General features: G+C 35.9%; 1 long non-coding RNA gene across 4 annotated transcripts in view; it reads left to right on the top strand.

The window, feature by feature from the left end:
* The window catches only part of LOC120596929 (uncharacterized), a 65,789-nt gene extending 42,504 nt beyond the window's left edge, over nucleotides 1-23,285 (top strand). For all 4 annotated transcript variants that reach the window (XR_005651255.1, XR_005651256.1, XR_005651258.1 and 1 more), the window contains one exon: nucleotides 22,952-23,285. This is a non-coding gene — a long non-coding RNA (uncharacterized LOC120596929). The remainder of the gene's footprint in view (nucleotides 1-22,951) is intronic.
* Nucleotides 23,286-24,451: the final 1,166 nt, after the last annotated feature.

Genomic DNA, 24,451 nt, shown 5'->3' with positions numbered 1-24,451 from the left:
AAAATATAATGAAATGTTTTACCTCAATGGATGTAAGTTCTATTTTCGCTGCAATTTTTTTTTAACTTGAATGCAAATAATGAGTATACTACTAGGATATTTAGAAGAGCTATAACTATTTATAAGTTACTCATCTCTCTCTTCATTGGGCAAACTACAGCTATTTTAAAATTCTATTTTCTTGAAACAGTAGAGAACAAGGAAAATCCTCTAGGCCTTTGCTCTTTTCTCCCCCAAAAAATTATATGTAAAATTGAAAGGCAAGGAAGTATAAAAATCTGTCAACTTAGCAAAGGAATAATTATAAAAAACTAATATTTATAAAATGCTATAAAATTATCATAAAAAACTAATTATTATAAAAAATCAGGACACTTGCATTTGGGCCACTAGAAGTTCCATGAATTCTCAGCTAGTTTGTGACTAGCTGAGATTACGTGTGACTGATTGTCAAATGGAAATATGTCAGTTATTTTATCTGATATGAAAATTAACTGCAATTAATTCTGGAAAAATAAAAAATAGTTATACTTCTAAGATAGCCAAGAAAAATAAAGCAAAGATATTTATTAGCATATTATTTTTAGATTTGCAAATAGTATTTCCCTGCTCTGACAGGAAAATAATGTACCTGGGAGAATTTTAAACAAAAGGAGATCTGGGAATATATATGAAACCAAGTGTTTATCTCATGGAAATTTGAATGGTATTAAACTCCTCTCCCTTCTGTGCTAGCTGGATGTTTATTTCCTGTTGGCTTTCTTCTTTTCAACTAAAGTTTTCAGCTTTCAGGAATAACATCACCCACAATCTCCCACTCTTTGGGGGGAAACTTTGCTATTATTTTCTTTTGTACCTGATTAGGCAGCAACAAAACCTAAAAAAGAATTCTTGAATAGGTTATAACCCAAATATTCAGAATTTATGCCCAAATTACTAGTCATATTACTATTGGCAAAGCAATGTATTTTTTTCCTCAAACCTCTATTTTTTCCCTCTGTGATTATCTTACATTTTATGGATTCCTTTCTGATATCCTCGTGCCAATTCTTTTCTTTCACTATCAACCAGAAAGCTTATTCTGAGAAAAGCTTTTTCTAAATCTATCACCCTTCTGCTTATTCTCATTGAAGTTTGTACTTCTATTGTAGAGCTAATCACATTACATATCATAAGTTTTTACACATGAATTTGATTCTCCCATTAGACTGTGAGCTCCTTGAAAGGAAGGACTGTATTTTGTTCATCCTTGTAGTTCTTTATAGGTTTATTATGTTCATGCATGCAGTAGGTATTGAACATGTGTTAGCTTATTTAGACTTAGGTGTAAATGACTAATAAAAGTCATTCCCTCCGCTCCTCCCGCCTGCCTCTCCGCCTCTCTGCTCCACACACACATACACACACACACACACTGGTAATACATTTTAACAAGTAGGTATAGATTTGGTCTTGGGGACTTGGGGCATTAATAAATAGGACAACTAGGTCTTCTTTTCTTACTTTGCTTTTAATCAGAGGAGCCATTTGGGCACATCTAAAATCATATTACAAAGAACATCTTCCTCTTCTGACTACTTCTAAAGACATCTATGGATTCTAGATTTTTAAATTTCCACTCTCAGTTTCCAGCAGTTTTAGTCCTAGTTATTAGCTGGAAACGAAGAGACCTTTTGGGAGTGAGGGTGGGTTGGATCTTCTTTTGCTTTTTTTTTATTTGTACTTTTTTCCTGTTTTCACAAATAGTTTTTCCAGTGCTATTTAAAGTCCATTGCCACACTTTTATGGTTGCAGGAAAGGTAATATTAACATAATTTTATTTTTTTAAATAATTGAAATTCAGAGCTTCAGAGTTGCTTGAATTAATTAAGACTGAAAAACCAGATTTTTATATCCCTACTCTTTATTCTTCAAATTCTGTACTCTTTCATCCTATAACAACTTTATATCATCTTAGGATATTTTCTGAGTAAGCTTAGAGGTCAAGTACATAGTATTAGACACTATAGAATGATCTGGTTCAATAACTTTTTATCATGTGGATCCTATAGCATTTAAAATCTAAGAGATGTTCATGTTCACCAACAGACTAAGGTCTACTCATCTGAGTTTAAATAGTTTATTAATTTAATTCATTTGTCAATACAACTGATCTCTTTAGGTATAGTGACTAAAATAATAATCTGTAGGAGCAAAGATGGCCACATTAAATTTTGCCTTAATCTATAGAACCATTTTATATGCTTAATACTAGATACATATACATGACAACAATTAAATTGGACGATCTGTGACATGTACCTTCTGAGACATCTGTCATCAATGACTAACTTGAATTTCCAAGACCAATTATTAAGAAGCTATTAATAACTCCTGTACTTCTGTTGTTCTTATAATTTAGGTATCACCATGTTCTACGATAGGCTTAATTCAATCTTAGAAAATGGAGATTGTTAAGAGATTAATATATATGACACAACAAAACATTCTTCATTTGTATATAGAAAAACATTACAGTATCTAAAAGAGATAAATAAATCAAAAGATATCAGCCACAGTAAAAAGATTAGCACCTAAGCCCAATATGGGAGTGTCTACTTTCTATCTTACTAAAATCAAGATCTTCTAAAAAATAGAACATAGCACTTGTTCCTCTTTTGCAGTCAGAAATCTGATGCCGATATTCAGATGTAGACTCTGAACCTTGCTTAACTCAGCCAACCAACCATACCTATTTTGAGACTCTCCAACCTGGCCAAGGCACTGATAACCAAACTTTTTAGGTAGTGACTGCTCATAGGTAGTGGTAACCCATACTCTACCTCTAGGATCTTGTCTTGAGCATGATTATTCCATTTTGCTTTCTGGTAATAACTTTACTCACAGTTTGATTTTTTTCCCCTACCCAGTTTGCTTCATTTTGGAGTACAAAAATGGTAGTTTTAAATTTCTCTTCTGTTCTAGGCATTTGACTTTGATCCCTTCTGGCCAATCCTATGGCATTCTCCCTCTACATTATTTAGAAATCTTTTGATTGCATTAAATGAAAGCCTGATTTGGACTAGCATGAAGTAAAACAAAGTGCATCCAAGACTGAAGAGTAATTAGTACAGGGATGTAAATTGCCACCGACATTTGTTCTCTTGTCTCTGCTTATCTTTTCACGTCTACTTCTTTCTTCTCTCATGTTTCAGACTTGATATCTCTGTTTTTAAGTTGCCATGACAGGAAGTTGTTTCTCTATTCATTTCCCAGGAATTCATCACTTCTTTTCTACCAAACAGCTAAAATAAGCAGGACTCTCTTGGATCGATTTCAGATTCCCAGAGAAGAATGATCTGCTCCGTGTGGGTCAGAGCCTACCCCACGGGCAATGAAATATAATCAGGGTTGGAGGTCACACTATTCTATCAGGGAAAGCCCAATAGTAACCATGTGGATAATGATGGATTTGTTGGGTTGGAGGTGTTAACCTAAAAAGAAAAGACCCAAGTGAGAAGCAACAAGCATTTATTTGACATTTAAAAAAAAAAAAAAGATATTTGGGAAGCACTGATTCAGGCAGAAGCCCAAATAGTGTTCCAACTAGGAGACAAAGGCAAGGGATATTTATGAGAAAGGGAAGGGGAACAATTTCATCAATAAAAGGAAGGCATTTCTATTGGTGCAGATAATCTAACATAGTGATGTTAATTCTAAAGGATGTTTTTAAATTTTCAGTCCTGTAGCCATCTTCCCCTTAGCCCTAATATCTGCTTTCTTGTTATCTTTGCAAACAGTTCTTTGGAACAGTGTTGCTTTAGGCCCAGTTCAAAGGTTATTTTGCCCTGTTTTAACATTTCAAAGGTTTGAGGAGTAAGACAGGCAAGGCAGTTCTTCCGGCATGACAACTCTAGCTCCATTTTAAAGTGGCTCTGTTTATTATCTTTTACAGGGGATAGTTAGTAGTTTCCAGAAAAAATAAGATGGTTTCCAGGGGAGATTTTGTGCCTTATACAATAGCCCTCCAAAACACTTTTCTCTCAACTCAGATAATTTTTTTCGAAAATCATACATCTTTTCAGCCTGTGCTAAAAGTGACTAAAATTTAAATGGTTTGATGCTACTTTGTTTTAAATCTTAGCTAAATAAGATTTTTAACATCTATCTTGTCTTTTGAAAGCGAAATATTATTTTTTCTGTCTTCAGCTTTCATAATTAGCTCAAAAACATGCCTTTCTCGGTTAGCATTTCTCTCTTTTAGACAGAAAAACAAAACTCAAGTTTCATGGCTGTCTCTCTCTCCCTCTGCTTTACCATCTCCTCTTACTTGAGGAAAAATTCTAAATAAACCTGGTGGTCATTCCTGGCGTCAACTTTGCCACTGTCTCCTCACATAAGAGTCACAGCCTATCACAATTACACCATCACTCTGCTCATTTCCTTCCTTCTAATGAATGTTTCATTATCACAAAGAGAATATATTATATGAAATCTACACTTTATAATTTGGCATTTTGCTAAAGATTACACTTACACTGGGCCTTGGTCATACCAGGGGTTCTTTCCTTTGATCTTGTATTCTTCAGTAGGCCTTGCCCTTTCCTTTTTAGAAAACTATTGTCTGATGATAAAATTTTAGTCACTCTCCAGTTGCCTTCCACAGATCATTAGGTGAAACAGAAGTAGCAACACAGCCACAAAACACTAATTTAATGATTGTCAATGGACTCTAGTTAAAAGATCTTAACTTGAATTATGATTAGAAGCATGAAAATATTAAGCAACATTTCAAACACTCATGGACAATTGTACAGTTGGCTGTCATAATTAATAAGCATAGAATTAATTATTAGAATTTTCAAGCTATAAACTCTTGATAAATCAAAAGCAGTCTTCAGGCATGTTAACCTCCTGATTTGTTTTGGTACAGTGGTTCCTCATTCTAGCTGTATATAAGAAATAACTGGGACAATATGTAAAACAAAGATTCTTAAACTCTACCTAAGACCTAGTGAATGAAAATCTTCGAGGGAGGGATTTTAATGCTCCCCAGGTCTTGATGGTTAGCTAAACTGGAAATCATCAATTCTGTTACAGCTAAACTTATTTCTTTAAGTAAATTCCAGGAAGTCATTTTACTCACAGATGCGCCAGAGAAGAATTCAACTTCACTGATAAGCCCAGAGAGAGTTACTCCTCTGTGAATCTCTATAATCCCAGGCCCAGTTGTTCTGCCCTCCTCATTTTTCCTGGTTTCCACCTGACACCTTTTCAGAAACTCTTTCTAGAGTCAGGCCTACCTCGGCATGATTGAGAACAAAGAGAATGTTCCTCTCCACACCCAGAGTCTGGGAAAGATTTGAGAGGATAGAGCCATTCTCTACTTGGCTGCAGAGTAGCCGGAAGTGGAGATGAGAAGAGCACTGAGTGGCAGAGGCTGCCCGTCTCCTGGACTCTTGGGCTTTGTCTTGAGCCAGAACTGGTTGCTCTCTGTAGCTTCAGCCTCATCCCACTCCTTAAGACCAGTTTGATCTTGGACATGAACATTGATGGAACTTTAACCCAACCAGTCACATCATATCCAGCCAGGCCCTAACAGTGTGATCTGACTCTGATAATCAGGTTTCAGACTCTCTCTACATCTCAAAGTCTCTCTTGGCAACTTAGCTGAAACTCCAGTCTTTCTAGATCACATTTTTCAAAGTCTGGTATGGGAAATCCTTCACCAGAGTCTTCTGAGGTACCTATCAAAAATATAGATTATGAGCCTGTATCCAGATCCACTGAGTCAGAATATCTGGGGCTGGAGTCTAACAAGTGCCTTTGAAAATAAGTGGTCAGTCAAGACTTTGTTTTGGAGAATCTCACAGATTCTTTAATCTAAAAGTCCTAGAATTCCATACATCTCTCTGTAGCTTGTATTTCTAGTCATTTTCATTATTATTATCATCATGACTTTTGGGTATAAATGGTATAACACAATATTTGTACATTATTTTTTTCAGCAGAGGCATTCGTAATATAACACCTTAAATTTGGCTGTATATTTGGAGTATATTATGCATATGAAATTTTTGGTTGCAGGACTTTCTTATATCCTAATTAAAAATATGTTTTATATTGCATTCTGGGAAACTTTAATCATATTATTAACCATACCTATCCAGAAACATTACAAAATGCAACTCACTCTATGAAGGGCACTGAATTATTATTATTGTTCTTCTTATTATTATAATTATTTATTATCTCCATTAAGAGCAATTAATATTATATATTACTACTAATAATTTAAATGACTATAATAATAATAATAATAGCAACATCTGGAATTTTCAAGTCATCTTTTCTTTAAAGAGCCCAAGTATGATGAAAAAAAAATGAGATGAGTTTTAAAAATTGTTTCCTATGTGTCTTTCTAGTTACTTAGTTATATGAAATATGTATTTACCTACATGCTACCTATGTGGTGAAGGAATTGTTCTTTCAAACATGAATACAAATTAGGAAATTAGGATAAGTGCTTTGTTTTATATCAGACCAAATAGCTGTAAAATACCTTCACAAGCACTACTAAGAACAAATAAAGTTATATTATTGTGAAATAATTGGATCTGGCTTCAGCAACCTTCATTTACTTAGATATTTAAGTTATATAGCAAAGCTAAAATTTCGGCAAAATATTCTTTGCACCAAGGCTGACATGGGTTAGTATTGGTAAATCATAATGACCATTCAATTATAAGGTACAAATTAGAAATGATTTATTCAGAGGTTTTAAATCTAGGAAAGGCTTTTATACTCTGACTATATGTAAAGGATATTTCTGTTTTGTATGAATGCTAATTACTAAAAATTATGACTCACCTACACTGCCATTGAATTGTCTAGAGAAACTCACATAAAATTTCTTACCTAAATAAGGGTGCTAGGGTAGCATGCACCAATACCAAGAGTGTATAAAGCTAATTTTTTCAAATAATGGTATTTTTATAAAGGAAGATGGTGAGATTCTTCAAAAAATCTGTCTGATGAACTTGATAGTGATAATGTTTTACCTATGCCACAAACTAACTTCTTTGCAGCTGGATTACATTTCTTCTATTTATATACATTATAGTATTTTGTAGATGTAACATGTAGGGCCATATATAAATATATGTAGTCATATATATGCAGTATTTTTCTGTCCTTGAGATAATGTTTATTTGAATATCTAAGATCTTTTGCAATAGAATTTTCTTTAGTCATATAGATTCAAGACCCTCTCCCTGACCTGCATTTACTGTATTCAATGTTTTAATTAAAGAGGAAGGATTTAAAAGAGGAGAGTTCCAGAAAACCTGATTTATGTTCAAAGGTCAGCAGATGCACTGTGCAAATGCATCAAGGCTGAAAGACTATGGACATTACCCCTGTAATGTCAAACCATCTGTCCCTGGCAGTGGCTCTACTGGAGGCCTCTTCATTTATGTATCTATTCAGTCCTCAATACTATTGGCATCTACCATGTGCAAGCTACTGTGTTGGGTGCAAGTTTTTAAAAAAAATCAAGTAAACAGTTGTCTCTTCAAAAAGCACATTGAGGAGAAGGAGAGACACATAATTGATACTTCAGGACCACATAGAACCTGTGATACAGCATCATGATTGAGAATGGATTTCAGAGTCAGACTGTTTAAATCTCACTCTGTTATTAACTAACAGTGTGACCTTATAGGAAAGTTAATCTCTTTCCTCAGTTTCATCACCTGTAAAATGGAGATGTCTATCCTCATAGTTTATTGTGAAAATTAAATAATTTAATATATGACACACATATTAACATGGTTGGACCATATTAATTAGGTTGAGTCATACAAAATTGATGTTTTGTGGTCAAAAACTGTTGAATAAACAGTACACAAAAAGTTCTAATCATGAAACATTAAAAGTTGGACATCGTCAAATATAAATACTTCTACTCATTAAAAAATGCCATTATGAGTGTGAAAAACAAGCTACAGATTGAGGAAAAATGTCAACAGAAGTAAGGCACCACTGATAGCCTTGAAATAGAGTCAAAAATTCCATATGGTTGACCTTCCAGGACCAGGCAGAGACACTATACCATGTAATGTGGCTTCCCTCGCCCCAGGGCAAAAAGGTCAATTTTGGAAGGAGTCCCAAGTCAAGCATGCAGTGGCAGCCTCTGCATCAGAAGAAACAGAGTCCTTTAGTTTGTGCTCAGATTGTGGTGATAGCTTGTCTTTTCACACGCAGCCTGATGGTCATCCTGTTGTAGCAATTTGGGTGGTAAAAGATTTGCCAGCATCTTGATTCTAATCAGGGAGCAGGTGTTCACTTTGGACATTACCTGAGCGATCCAACACTTGATCACTTGATCCGCAGCTATGATTTTGTTCCCATAGTTCTCGGCCCACAAAAGGGGTTTTTTTTTTTTTTAAAGGAGTCTTTCTAACCTGCCAGTCTTAGTTTTCCAAGTGGTAGATGAAATAGTGAGGTTACTGACAACAAAATAAGAGTCAGTAAAAATATAACCAAGCTCTTCAAGGATACAATTGTCTAGATTTCTGAGAATGGCTTTGTGTTTCACCCACTGCGGGGGCCACAACCTTCTGCCCAATTCCATTTTCAGTTCTGCATAGCTGGTGCTGAAGCTGAACAGTCAGGTAGGCCAGCGGCGGCCGTCAGGTTTTAGCTTAGCTAAACCATCACTGAGCTAGGCCCAAGCTTTAAGAAAAATTTCTTCCCACAAAGAGATACCTGCCACTTTTTCATGCAAAGCCAAAATATCACTGGTATCATTTCTATTTGGCCAGGAAGCGTGTTGGCCCCTCCCCACCTTGTTTATTATTGAGTCTGAGTTCAACACCACCAAAACGGGGCTGTCAGTCTGGAATTGTACAGCCTCCATTTGTGAGACATTTGGTTGTTGGCTGTCCAGAAAAGCTCAGAGGCAAGCTAATAGCTGCTTTTCCAAAGGAATATCTGGTGGCCATATCAGAGAACCTCCACATGGAAGCTGTTGTCTTTGTCAGTGACTCCAACTGGTGAAATCATTAGTCACAGAGACTTTTTGCTCAAAGAGGTCCCATGGCCATGGGTCCCCAAAGTTGGAACATGAGCCACAACTCACTGGACAGTTTCCCACTTAGCCTCTTACATAGCCTCTTAGCCCTTCTTTAAAAAAAGGTAAATTTGCAGGTCAGCTGACATGAAAGAACAAGGAGAATGTCCAGATGAGGCATGTGCTGACTACAGTACCCAAAGAGTACAATAAGGGGCTAGGCTTTCTTTTGGATGGTGGACAGTTTTTCCTTGACTCCCAGAAGGACTGAGCATCATAAATCTACCCACAATGTTTCAAGAAACTTTATTTGGTGAGTGTGTCCCCAAATATTGTTTTATTGATATCAGCCCTCCTATCCCCTCTTTGCCCTTCTACCCCATCTGCTGGTGGAGGTCAAGGCTTTGTGACTGGGGCTTTGATTCTCTAACTAATGGGGCATTATCTGAATGAAAGTGTTGGGTTGGGTCACTAGTGCTAAATTCTGGTTCATCCACTGGTGCCAAAAGGTAGGAAGTTTAGGTACCTCTGGAGGAGTACCTCACCACAAATGGTGGGTTGGAAAGCCCATATGTATATGCCATACTGCTACTTCTCAACATGTCATTCTTCCTAAAAAGGAGGATTCCCTCTGGCACTTATGGGGTAGTAAAGCACATAACATTAACCCCCTACATTCAGATGTATAAGCAAAGAAAAACAGTGTATCAAAAGGCCCCAGTCATAAAGATACTTTAGCTTCTCTTCCCCACTGTGAACCCTGCCCAAACCCCATTTGCTGGGTGTCTGGGTCTAGTAGGATAGTAACTCAGTTTCCTGTCTCTCACAGAGTTAAAATAGTTTGAGTCCCACCCCTCCCAATCTTTGAGCCATTTTTAAAAATTATCTAGTAGGTCAAATTCATCAACATTGTAAATCCAATCAAGAACAGAAATAATTATCAGTACCTCATCTGTGGTTTCCCATATGCTATGCCCCACCCCCCAATTTTATACGTTGAAGCCTCTTTTTTTTTTCCTACACATAGCAATCTTTTTTATTGTTAAATACATATTGAAATCTTAATCCCTAGTCCCCCTTAATGTGATAGGGCTTTATAGGGGTAACCACGTTAAAGTCAGGTTATTTAGATAAGCTTTAATCCAATATGACTGATGTCCTTGAAAAGAGGGGAAATTTGAACACAGGGACACACAGAGATAATATAAAGAGACACAGGGAGAAGATAACCATCTACAAGCCAAGGAGAAGGGACTAGAACAGATCTTTTCCTCATAGTCCTCGAAAGAAATAACCCTGCCAAAACCTTCATTTTGTGCTTAAAGCCTCCACAACAATATGAGATAACATGCTTCTGTTTAAGCCATCCAGCTTGCAGTACTTTGTTACGGCAGCTCTTGCAGACTAATACACCATGGGAATTTGACTTCCTCCAGAAAATCTCTCCAAGAGGGTGAAACTTTCCTTATAGTAGCCAAGGCACACTGCAGAATAATCCTTGAGACCTTTCACTATTATCGCTAACCGAATCTAAGATTGACATAATAAACTGTAGGAGGGAATTGAGCCTGCAGGGACACTCTTTTTAATCAGTATTACATTCCCCAGCCTCCACATCACCCAAGGGAACCAGCTGAATTTCTAGTAAGTCAACTGTTTTCTGCCCAAAATGGTCAAAAAATTTTCCTTTTTTTATTCTCGGTGCAGGCATATGTCTCTACAGCTGTTATCTAAAAAAGGGAGAAAGCTTCCTACAATGGTGTACATCAGAGTAACAGAGAACTGCCCCCTCCAAGAGGAGGGCTAGCAATGACTGGCACAGCTGTCACTGAACTTACTTTCTGGTGCTCCTCCTGTACCCACTTCCCTATTTCTGTCTCATTAACAGGCCGTAAAGTGGAGGACCATTTATTGCCCATTTGACTATACATTTTGTTCAATGTTTTCTACTGATTTCCATTAACTTTTTCTATATCTCATTAACTGGCTCACAAGGCCTTCATCCTTCCTATTTTCAGAAAGCTAAGTCTTTGTCAGCATTTTATCTTTGTGACCCTCCAAATATTTTAGGCTCCTATTTTATGGGATTGTTAAGTGGCCTTATCTTCAGTTTTTGCAGCTATGCCTTGTTGATCTTCCATATTTTAATCATGCAGTGTTCAGTTGGATTTGTTTTTGTTGGTACCTGCAAGCAGACATTTTGCTTTGAGCGTGACTTTGATGGTATGATGGATGTGTAAGCACAATCTCTTTGTATGTAATTTTGCCCTTGATCATTATTTGTAATTCTCTATGCATCACAGCCTTACTTGACTCTTGATTATACAGACGTGTTGATTATATTCCTTTGTAATTAAAATCTTTGGTTGGATATGTTAATCTCATTATCAAAGAGTTCTTCTAAAATAAATATATAATATTCACTTTGATACTATTAGTCCCTTCTATATATTATTGTTCATCTTATGTTTCCTTCAACATCAGATGCTTTGACATAATTTGTAGCTAATTTCCATTATATTTCTTTTCCCAGCCCTATGATGACAAATGACAAGCAGTATTGTGTGTGTGTGTGTGCGCGCGTGTGTGCAAGCGTGCACATGGGTGTATGTGTGTTTTAACTGCATAGCTATCATATGTATAACAATATATGTTATAGTGGGGAACAGAATTTACCTATCAGGTGGGTCATTTTTGATAGTGAATCAAGATACTAATAGGTCACAGTTATGGGCTATTTCTTGCCAGCTTTGAGATCATCTGTTAGCTTCTAAATTAATCAAGCTTTTACATTAATTTTTAAGTTTTACATTAATCAAAGTTTTAATTTTGAGATAATTATACATGCACGTGTAATTGTGTACCTTTTGCCCAGTTTCCCTCACTGGTAACATTTCTCGGAGAGATGGTTCAATATCACAACTAGGACCTTGAAATGTATGCAATCAACATGCAGAACAGTTCCATCACCATAAGGATCCCTCATGTTGCCTTTTATATCCATATCTCCCTGCTTGCTGTCCTTCTTCTGTGTCCTGACCCCTGGCAACCATAATCAGTTCTTTTTATTACTTCAAGAATGTTATATGAATGGAATCATGAAGTACATAACCTTTTGAGATTGCCTTTTTTTTACTAAGCGTAATTTTCTTAAAATTCATCCAACTTGTGCATGTATCAATAGTTTGTTCCTTTTTATTGCTGAGTAATATTCCATGGTATGGATATAGTCCACCTTATTTAACCAGTTACTCTTTGAATGATAGCTGGGTTATTTCCAGTTTGAGGTTATTATGAATAAAGCTACTATGAATTTTCATGCACAGATTTGCATTAAAATGGACCTGAGTTTGTGTTTCATTCAGATATGACTAGGCCAACAGATCAGGAGATATTGTCATTGAAAAGATAGTTTATTACTTAGCGTTCCCAAGAGGAAAGCATACCATGCCGTGCAGGGTTACATAAGAAAACACTAAGGTCAGTGGCAGGCAGAGAGAGAAAAAGCAGAGAAACTACAGGAAGGCCTTTATCATTGTTTTCAAGGGAACCAGGTTAAAATTGGCTACTTTACAAATTTCACTAGGCTCCAGGGTGCAGAGCCTGCCTAATGCCTGGCCCTAGGGTGATTAGAGCAGGAAAACAGTGTTTCAGAAGTGTAAAAGCAGCCATAAGCAGGCAGGCAGGCAGGTAGGAGATTTGGGTTTTGGATTGTTTCTTTGGCATATGAAAGGCAGGCTCCTGGGAGAGTGCGTTGCTAACTCTAGGTACAGACCTTTACCAATCACCAGAGGAGAGGCCCATCCCTAGTCAGCAAGGCCCCAGATGTCTAACCAGCAGATACAGAAACTAGAAACCGTGGTTAATATAAAGTTATTTTTGATGTGAACTTAAGTTTTCATTTCTTTAGGTTAAATGCCCAGGAATGCAATTGCTGGATTATATGTTAGTTGCATGTTAAGGTTTAAAGGAAACTGCCGAACTATTTTCCAAAGAGGCCGAATGATTTTATGTTACTACCAGAAAATGTAGATATAAGAAACACATTGTTACTTGTGTTATTAACATTCTAGACTTTTATGTGTCACAATAATGCATTTTTTATTGAGTGAACACAATCTGCAATACATGGTGCTGGGAACTATAAAAGATCCAAAGGTAAACAGGAAAATGACTTTGCTCCAGAAACCTTCATCCCCAGTGGAAGCAAACCTGTAAATGGTGAACAAGAAAGACTAAAAATAGGTGGTACGTGAGAGTTCAACTGATGTGCAGTATAGGTAAGTAGAAGACGCCATTGATTTTGGAGGTGTCAACAGGAGGCCTGATGTAGGTAGTAATTTCTGAGTCGTCATTGAAGAGAGAGTAAAATTGAAAAAAAGTGTAAACAAAACAAAACAAAAAATAGAAAGACATCCAGCATTAAAAATATTCTGTGTTCTAGTAGCACCAGAGGTGCTCTGATAGAGTGTGGAGGGATGGACCCAGCAGTTAAAGTGAGAAACAGACTTGAATAAAGATACTGAGCAAACTCGAATGACCTATAAAAGAGCCGGACCTCACTTGGAAGCTCATGAGAAGTCACTGAATTTGGAGAGGACGGATACCGCTTGATTTGCATTTTAAGATATTGACGAAGTTATATTGATAAGTCGTGAGATCAAAAATGGAGAGATTTGAGAAGTTATACATTGTGACAGTTTAGGTGAGAGATCCTGAAAGCATGAACTAGCTCTTTGTGTCATTGTGATACTTTCTTTCATTTTTTAAAGTCAACAAATAATGCATGTTTCTTGCAAGCAAGTCAGACAAAAAAGAAAGAAAGGAACAAAAATCGATCATAATCTCCTTACTCAGAAATAACTATAATGAACATTTGGTAATATTTTATTATGATTTATAATCTATGTGTATATATGCATGTATATGTAATTTTGAGCACATATTAGTTATATGTAATGTTTAGTTTTTATCTACTATATATTATACCTTTTTTTTTAGGTTTATAAATGTATATATTCAGAATCGCTTGAAATTATTTCCATTGTTTAGAAATACCACAACCTAATTAAACCCTCACCACTAAAGAATATTTAGGTAGATTTTTTTGTTTGACTTTTTGCTATTCCTAGCAGTGCTCTTTTTTTTCAAGCACTTTCCAGCTATGAAATCAAATACTAGATTCAGTATCCATGGTTTTTCTCTCTTGCTCATGCCCATGGAAAAAGGAGTGAGGCCTCCAGGTAAGACATCTTGAGATGCTGAAGACCACTTTCTACTGGCATTACCTATCAGGTAGGCTTGCCCTACCTCTCAAACCCAGAAAATAGTATGGGTTAGGTTGAATTAGAGACAATATATTTGTTATTTTCTGGCTGCTACAAGGTCTACTCAAGGTCTTTTACCCCATGTTGAGTTCCCCAAACGAGACCGTACATTAAATTAATCAGGGTTCTTTCTGTAAATGAAGGTACTAAAAAGCAAACCATGAAATATTGTGATTCAGTAGGTCTGTAGTTGAGTTAGGAAACTATATAGTTCTCACTCTTCCTCATGTAATTTGATATATAGCCAAGATAAAAACCATGATTCTGGTCCTCTCTTTCCACCCTTTTATTGTCACATCTCCCTCCACTGGCTATGAGTTTGCTGAAGTGGTGACAGAATACTTCATACTAAGCTAGAGTTGAGTGACATTGGTTTGATGTGCTCCTTCATGGAAGGTTTGGTGTCTTCAGCTGAAAGGGAACCAGACTCTTGATGACCACAGACAGGTTGAGGGCAGAGATAGTTTTGAGAAGAAAAGTTTTTATTAAAAATCTTTAAATTTGGGAGTTGTGTTCAACAAATATCCTACCAGGTGTTGCTCTGTTTTCCAAAAATTATTTGCTGATCTCTCTAATTGGATGATGAAGACTTTGAAATCTCTCCCAAGAAGGGAGTAAAAATGGACATCTGGGTGTACATGAGTATTTCTTTTCATGTTTTATACCAGTGGGATTGATAGCATGATCCTGAAGGAAGACAAGATGGAAGCATCTCAGAGTAGGGGCAATAGGGACCAGACAGGAGGGCTCAGGTTGCTGAGGACAGATTTTGCCTACTGGGTTCTTTTTGCAGATAGGCTCTCAGATACTGTATAAAGGATATCGACCTAAAAATCATATAAGAAAGTCTGCAGAAGTGTGATCTCCATACCATCAACAGAGGCTGTGCCACCACTGGACACTGGATAGAGATCCAGGGAGTGTGTCTTCTCTCCATGCTTGACTTTTTCAGTCATACTTGCGAGCTCAGAGCGGAGATGTGTGCTCCTCACTCATGACTCTTGTATAGGCTCCCATGAGGATGAAAGTATTCAGTAGATATCGCCTCCTTGGGTCTCTGTGAAACTGAGCTACGTTTGCTCCATAATTCTGGCTTTGCTTGCCTGAGGAAACACCTTCTCCTTTATGGCCTAGAACCAGCTCCAGCCTTATCGGTTTTATTACGGGGGCTGATATTTCCCTCTGTATGCAAAGGAGAGAACAGAGCTTGCAGCTCCAGCTACATACTTCTCTATAAACCTCTAGAAAATTGCTTCATGTAGGTTAATTTTCTTAGGCTCCAAAGAAAAATGCTAGCATTGTACCAACACTTAACTGACACATAGAAAGTGTCAGAGTAAAATAAAATGGTTAGTTACACTTTAAAGAATGGAGATGGATCTACAGTATCAATCTTAATCTCATAAAATCTGTGTGTCAATAATGTGGCATAAGAAACAAAGTTATTGCAAAAAAGGATGTTGTTACAAGAGAGGATCGATATGTTCTGTTTGGGAAATCAACACTATGACTTCACCTCATCATTTATAATGTATTAGCTAAAAGGTCTAAACTGTCTCAGTCAGGAGACACGTCTTGAATTCTCTTCATGAACATTTGAAGTGATGTAAGTAATGATAGCAACATTCATTTATTACCTACTATGTCTGAGTATTTTGCTTAAGTCACTCTCATTTAATATTCCCCATTTTACAGATGGAAAGTTCTCAAAGAGAACCTCTTGTCAAAGTCAACACTAATCAAAAGATGTTTCCTGGGGCCTCTGTATTTGCCCACCCGCCAACATGGAGTCCTGTGGTTCATTCATTCACTTAGGCCAGGTTTTTCAAGGCTTGCCCTTGGTGTGGCTGCAGCTGTATTGCTTTCTCTTATTCTTCTCTTCTTTCTCTCTGTTTTGTGTGAGACTAGCTGACAATGTCTGAAGCAGGTCAGTCAGCTCCCACAGACCTGATCATCATGACTTGTTGGTGGTGGTTGGAGAGGTGAATGGTGGGTTCAAAATAAGAAAAAAAGAAAAAAGCAGATACTGAGGAACAAAGGTTGATTTGAAAAATCTGAGTGCTCACAAAGAGATGTGTGTTTACAGAGTAAAACTGAATGAATTTACACCAGGATGGTTCTATTCTCAGCACCTGCCTGTTGTACTCTTTTCAGCTAAATGAAACATACAAAGTAGTATCTTAATGACATTTTGAAGATATGTAAAAACAAACTATAAAGAAAAAATAAATTTACTTTCATTTCTTCCATCCAGAGAGCACCACTCTTAATGCTTTGGCATATATCCTGAAAGAAAGAGAGCAAGAGCAAGAATGAGAGAGAGAGAGAGAGAGAGAGAGAGAGAGAGAGAGAGAGCGCGCACCAAGTAGAAATAAAATGAAAATATTTCATAAAATAGAGACCATAGATTACACAATAATTATCTTTTTTTCAGTTATGAGCATTTTCTCATGTCATCATCCTTTGAAAATCTCTTAATGATCTAATATTCCATTGCATGAGCAAAATTAATTTAATGATTGCTTTATTTGGGAACATTTGCATTATTTCAAACCTTTTCTTTTATAAATAATAATTCAATGGACATCCTTGAATATGTATTCTCATCTACATCTTGAACTATTATAAGTGGAATTCTAGGCTTTTAAATACGGCTTATTTTATTTTATTTTTTTTTATAACTCTTGTTATATGTTATCAAATGGCTTTCCAAAAATTTGGTGCTAATTAATATTTCTAACAGCAGTATCAACAGTGTTTAAAAGAATGATTAACTTACATATTATTTTTTAAAAGATTGACAAGTGTGAAAGCCATTATATAATAGTTTTATATTTTGTTTCTTTAATTACTGAGGTTGAACATTGTCCAAATGTTTATTAGCAATTATGCCTCTTTTGTAAATTACCTGTCCAAGTCTCAAGTCGCTTTCATAATAGATTTTCTTTTCATTGACTCTTTGGATGTCAATTTTTTTTTTTTTTGCCAATTTATAATTTGTCTCTTAATAAATTTTTAAGGTATATTAAAAAGCTAAATGTAAAATAAAGAGAACCAAGAATACTGGGTGAATTTTGAACTGCTATGAGATGGTGGAAAATTGTTTAAGTATAAAAGTGATAAAAGAAATAATAAAGAGGAAGAGCAACTAAATATAAACCATTTGCTTTTCAAAGTAATTTTAAAATATAGTATGTTACAAGCAATTATGGACCAAACATAAATACAATTACCATTTTTGAAAAACAAATAATGTTAAGTTATTTTCCAAAGTTATACCAGTTTATATTCCCACGAAATAGTTGTAATAGTGAATCAATTACATATGCAAGAGTGTTCATAGCAGTGTGACTTGCAATAGTCAAAAACTGAAAAAAAAAAGTTTCCTATATCAATTAAACGGGGGAATAGAGAATTTTTCATTTTCATGTCTGAAGACACAATAGATCAGTGAAAATGAATGAGCTAGAACTGCACACGTCATCATGTGTGAATCCCATAAATATGTAAAATAAAAGAAAGCAACACACACAGAATACAGTGCGACTCCATTTATGTGAAGTTTATGCAAAACTAAACAGGAAACTACTGGGGATACACATATATGTTATAAAACTATAAAGAAAGACAAATAAAGGACAAATACAATACACTATTGTTTAAACTGCTGTTTCTCAACCCTGGCTGCACATTAGAAGTAACTGGGGAGCTTTTAAAAAAGTATGGATGCCCAGGACCCAACCAGAACAATTGAATTAGAATCACTTTATTCAGTGGCTTAGCTAAGACTTACAGTAAACAAATACTTAGTGCATCGCTGAAGAAATTAGGGTCATCCTTTCTCAGTACCTCAAGATCTTTGCTTCTGCAATTATTCTTTCTCTCTTATAGCATTAACTTCCTCCTCACTCTTGGGTTACTCTCTTTGGGTTTGCACATACCTTAATATTAACCATCTTAAAAGTAACAATAAAACGAAGAAATAAAAAACAGTCTCCTGAAATGATATCTTCCTCTGTCTATCTACTAACCTATTTTTTTCTCTCTGGTTTTATAGATATTGTCCCGAAAACAATTATATATATCTCCTCTTTCTAATTCCTTGTTTTCATGTCCTCTCAGCCCACTTCTCAGGCTCATATCTGCAGAACGGTTCCAAAACAGCTTTCATTAAAATCGGCAGCAAGGACCACCATCCTATCAGACCCCTATAGTCAATTCTTTAACTTCAACATGTTCAACCTCTCAGTGGCCATTTGACACAGTTGTCACATCCTCCTGATTTTCCTTCTGCCTCACTGTCACTTCTTGTACTGGATTCTTCCTCCTCCTGACCTCGAAATGTTGGCGACACCCACAGCTTAGTCCTTGGCCCTGTTCTTTAAGTATCCTGTTTTTTATCCAAAGACACTATGAGATATTTCACTAGATGTAATTCTGGGCTCAGTTAAGATCTTAATTTCCTTAGATGAGCTCATCCTATCCTATGCCTTTAAATATTATTCATATGTTTTTAGCTCTAATCATTTATCTTCAACTCTGATGTCTCTTCTGAACTTGGACTAAAATATCCAACTGCCTATTCCTCAAATATACCCATAAAAACTAGTACAGACAGTCCCAGACTTAAGATGATGGAACTTAGGATTTTATGATTTTATGATGACATGAAAGTGATATTCATTCAGTAGAAATTGTACTTCAAATTTTGAATTTTGATCTTTTCCTGAGCTAGTGATGTGTGGTATGATGCTGGGCAGCAGCAGTGAGCCACAGCTCCCAGTCAGCTACCTGATCACGAAGGTAAACAACCCAAATGCTACAGTATAGTAGTAAGTGCATTTTTTCACTTAAAATATATTTAACTTTCAATGAGTTTATCAGGCTTCTAGCCTCATCATAAATCAAGGAACATCTGTATTTGATTTCAACTGCAAACTAATTTCTACCATTTACCCAGTTGCTTAGGACAAACAACAGTGACAATCAGTTTATCAGCAAGTTTTCTAGATGAGCTTTCAAATTATGAAATAAACCAATCACTTCTACCATATCTACTGCTACTATCTTAATGTAAGACATGGCGAGGCTAATGCAACAGTCTCCTAACTGTGCTTTCTGTTTCTACTCTTAATCTCCTTTTAGTCATCCTAAAGTAGCTTGACAAGATCTGGTCATTGCTTATGCCTCTGTCACCTTGGTTATGAGACTTCAGACCCCCTCCCCTTCTTCCATCCCTTGGAAATGCCTGGTCCCTTGAATCTCAATGTCAGAGTGCCAGCTCTTCTTTCTGCATAGAATACTTTCCTGTTAGATTCTGCCTTAGCTGGCTCTTATCTGTGAATCAATCAATTCTTAGCTCATATGCTGCCTCTTCCTCAAAGGACCTGTCCTTATTCCGACTCATAGCCTGTTTGCCCCAACCCACCCTCACACTCACTCTTTATCACATTAACCTGTTTTCTATGTTTATTAAATATCAGTATGTAAGGTTATTTAATTTATTTATGTATATAGTCTCTTCCCTGTCATATTAGATTATCAGCTCCAAAAAGGGGGGACATTGTATTAATCTCTGCTGTATCCTCAATATTAGTACAGTGCCTGAAAATTGGTAGGGTCATGATAAATATTTGGAATGGATAAATAAATAATAAGTCAAACCAAACTTTCTACTCTTTAACATATGAGTGTCTGTGTTTTATGTTTCTGCTAGATAAGTTTTTCAATTTTATTTACGAATCTTGATCATTACATAAAACGATAGTCACAGTTCATTTCCTGAATATTAAAAAATTTGATTTGCTCCAATATTATTTCTTTACAAAAAAAAAAAAAAAAAACCCCGTAACCAAGGAAATGTTCATAAAACAATTTCTCCCATCTCTGAGGCCACACCTCTCAACAGTTCTCTGTTTCTGGTTTTTACCCCAAACTCCCACTTGTGTATTTCCTGGCACACTGGACTACTAGATGTTTGTCATTCACTTATCACTCTTGCTACACTCACACTTTCCTAATTCCCCTAAGTGTTACTCTTTTTCTTCATCATCCTTCATGACTTTTGCATGCTCGGTATAAACGTGTATTCTTTTAGCATCTCCCTAAGATTTGAAAATAAGGACACATCATCAGAAGCATTTTTCTTTCTCTCCTATTTGACTTTCCAGGCTTTACTTGCCTGGACACATCTTTTGAAAGAAAGCTTCAGAGGTTAATATTGACAGTTTGAACCAGATGGCCAGGAGACACTTTGAAATATTTCACTAGTTGTAATTCTGGGCTCAGTCAAGATCTTGATTAACAGCATTGTTCTTATTTATTGCGCAAATGCCATTATGTGGTGTTATGTTGATTATGCATTACACATGTGTAGTTCATTTGAGTATAACTTGAGCAAAATACAGAATGTTATTTTAAAACATAAATGTACCTAATTTAAATGTTCCTGAAGTGAATTAAGTGGCAATTTTGTGCTGTTCTTAAGAGAAAGGATTTACACCTACACTGTAAATTATAAAGCAAGCTTCAGTGTTCTTAGCACCCACTTCATGCTGTTTCTGTTAAAAATTCCCAGAAAGGCCACTTAGAATATACTAGCAATTAAGTGAGTTACAGTACATCCTAAAGGATTTTATAATACCACAAGGAAATAAAAATAAAACACAAACTATATATTTAAATTATATATTTATATATTTTAAAAATGTCATTTCAAAAATTAAAATTAGGACCCATCTGATGGTTCATTCTTCTTATCGACGTAGGATTTCAGCCTCCACTCCCCATTGAGCACTTCACAAGGCAGCATTTAATAATTCAAACTGTCTTTTTCTGGATGACTGAACACAAAATGTCAAAAGACCAAATGTCACCCTCAACTCAAGTATTTGTGATATTTGCAAAAAAAAAAAAAAAAATTAAGGTGTCACTAAGCTAAAATGTGATTATATTATCATGAAAATAAAAATATTACTGCAACTAATTACATCAGAAGAGATATATTATTTTTGCTCTTTTGTAATAAAGTAGAAATGATATAGAATAAAGCTTTACGGTTTACTATAGAATCATAGGAAAGAAATCATTCCTCTAAAATCATCTTCCATCTCCCTGGCCTGCAGACCTTTTCCAAATGTTGAAATCCTACTCAGGTTTTTAGGCCATTATCAATGAGACTTCAAGACTCGTTGCCCACTGCGATTGACAACTTCCGGATTTACCCTATTTTTAAACAGCACTTTTATCTTCTTTTCTTTTGTTATTAACCATAATGTGTCCATATTATCCATTATCTGATGGGACCCTTCAGGGCAGGGAATGTAGTTTTATTTTGGCATTAAATTCACCACCATAGAACTGTAGTAGGTGTTTCCTGGAACCTGGATGGGATTAGGTTATCTCTGGGCAGGTATTCTGCTCACCTCCAGCTATCTCTGAAGAAGGACCACAGCACCTTTTCTTCCTCTCCATGCTAGTTCTTAGTACCGCATCTAGATACTTCCTAAATTATTTGGCTTAAATCAATCCATGCTAGTAGACTTATGAAAACAGTGCTTGTACCTCTAGGTAGAGTAGATTGGGAGTTTGCATCTTCCAAAATCTCTCATCTCTTGATATGTCTCTTAAATGTATAGATTCATTTTACCTTTTTTTTTTTTCCTCTCTATGCTTTTATTTATTTGTTGAATAAACCAGGATGTTTGCCTTGTCGAGTTTCCCACAATTTGGATTTTCTGATTGTATCTCCATGGTATTTCTTAATATATTTTTGTCTCCTATATTGCCTATAAATTAAGTAGTTAATTCTAGAAACTTGACTAAATTTATATTTGAGATTTTGGCAAAAATACTTGTTAGATGATATTGTGTACTTCCAGCGGGGGCACATCATAACATATAATTCTCATTTTTTATATGTGATGTTACGAGCCATTGATTGGAACCAGTATTTCATTAGGGTTTGTAAAATATTAATATTATAATTCTATTATTCTATCTTTACTTATTTAGTTGAAATATTTAAGAAAAACTTCTCTTATCTACTATGTGGTTATAGGGAAGGTAGGAAAAATATTTTAAAATTTCTTTTTATTTACTGGTTGTCAAAATAGTGATTTAATTTCATAGAGTCTTTCAAACTATGTGGTTATAGGGAAGGTAGGAAAAATATTTAAAAATGTCTTTTTATTTACTGGTTATCAAAATAGTGATTTAATTCCATAGAGTCTTTCAAAAATGACCAACGATTTATTTCTTAGTATTATAATAAATTCATGCTTTAGATATATCGGATATGCATCAATGCATCACAACTGTTATTCCACTAATGCTCAAATGCCCTCTCTTTGGCCAGTGTAAGCTTCTTTAGTTGGCTCCTGAATATTTTTGACATGATCACACTAGACATCTTGCTTACTCTTGCATCATGATTGTAATATTATGACTTATAATAAGAAATATATATTTGATCTTCCTCCCATTTCTGACAGAGCTTGAAATTTCCTAAGTAATGAGAGCTATAAAGGTGTCTTTTGTTATGTTAATGAGATTATTTTTGTAATGCCCTTAGGTCACTGAAGAATGGGAGCTGGTCACCAGAGGAGCAACTGTGATGAGAGGGTTGAACTTTCAGGGCAGAGGAGCTAAAGATTGAGTTCCGTAACCATTGGTCAATGATTTAATCAATTATACCTGTATAATGAAGCCTCCTAAAAACCCAAAAGGAGAGAGTTCAGAGAGCTTCTGGGTTGGTGAACATGCGGAGATTCCAAGAGATTGAACCATTTGGAGAAGGAATGAAAGCTTTACACTATTTCCCAATCTTCCCCACCTTGTCCTATGCATCTCTTCCATCTTCCTGAGGTATATCTTGTTATAATAAACCAGTAATCTAGTAAGTAAAATCTTTCTCTGAGTTCTGTGAGCTGTTCTAACAAATTAATTGAACCAAAGGAGGAGGTCTTTGGAATTTTCTATCTATAGTTGGTTGGTCAAAAGCACAGGTGACGACCTGGACTTTTGATTGGTATTTGAAGTTGGGGTGCCGGGGGAGGTGGCAGTCTTATAGGACTGAACCCTTAACCTGAGGAATCTGATGCTATTTCCAGGTAGATAGTGTCAGAATTGTGTTGAATTGTAGGACACCCATCTGGTGTTGGAAAGATGTTTGCTGTTGTAAAGAAATCCCCCCACCTCACCCCATCTGATACACAAATTTTGGAATTAGATGGAGAAACTTTAATGATGTTTCAGGAATCAGCCATTTCTCTGGGATAGCCATTTCACCATGAAAAGCAGGAATATTTGGCTGCCTGTTCACTGCTGATCTCCACTACCTACAATAGTGCTTGACATTTTTATACACACACACACACACACCGCACACACACACACACACACACACACACACACACTATATATATATATAATAATATATATATATAAATTATATATATGTATATCTATAAATTATATATATATACATATAATTTAAAATAAAAATTAAAAGACAAAAAACAAAAGTCAATTCAGATTTCTGCTTTCTGCCAATATGGAATAATAGGGAGAGGACTTACCCTCCTACCTAAAATTGATAAAACAAAAACAAAATAAAAATGGGCAAAATATATAAAATGATGATTCTCGAGATGTTGGACAATAGGCAGTGAAGCATATTGATCCCTGAGAGAAGGTAAACAAATTAGGCGAGCCCTATTATTTCCTTAGCTTACCATCTCAAGAGAGTTTCTAGGACATTGCACAGGGTGGGGGACCCGGGAGGAGTATAACACTCTCTTTTAAGTGAGAAGCCTGAGTTGAAGATTTGAGGAGGTAAAGCTGGTTAGAGTATCAGAGAGGAGGCAGCTGCAGGGAGAAAGAGCTCTGTACAGAGGTCCCATAGAGTATTAGGAACTGATTAACAAGAGAATCTGAGGAAACTACCCAATACTGGTGATAGAACCTCCTGAAAGATCACAGGGAATAATTCCACACAGTGCTCAGATTATTGCCAGCCTGAATGTACTACTTCATTATTTGTAAAGGACAGAGTTGAGTACTCAGAAAGATT

The sequence above is a fragment of the Pteropus medius genome, unplaced genomic scaffold (genome assembly GCF_902729225.1).
Source record: "Pteropus medius unplaced genomic scaffold, Ma_sr-lr_union100, whole genome shotgun sequence".
NCBI lineage: Eukaryota > Metazoa > Chordata > Mammalia > Chiroptera > Pteropodidae > Pteropus > Pteropus medius.
The sequence above is the reverse complement of the archived record's forward strand: the minus strand, read 5'-3'. Positions and strand labels throughout refer to the sequence as shown.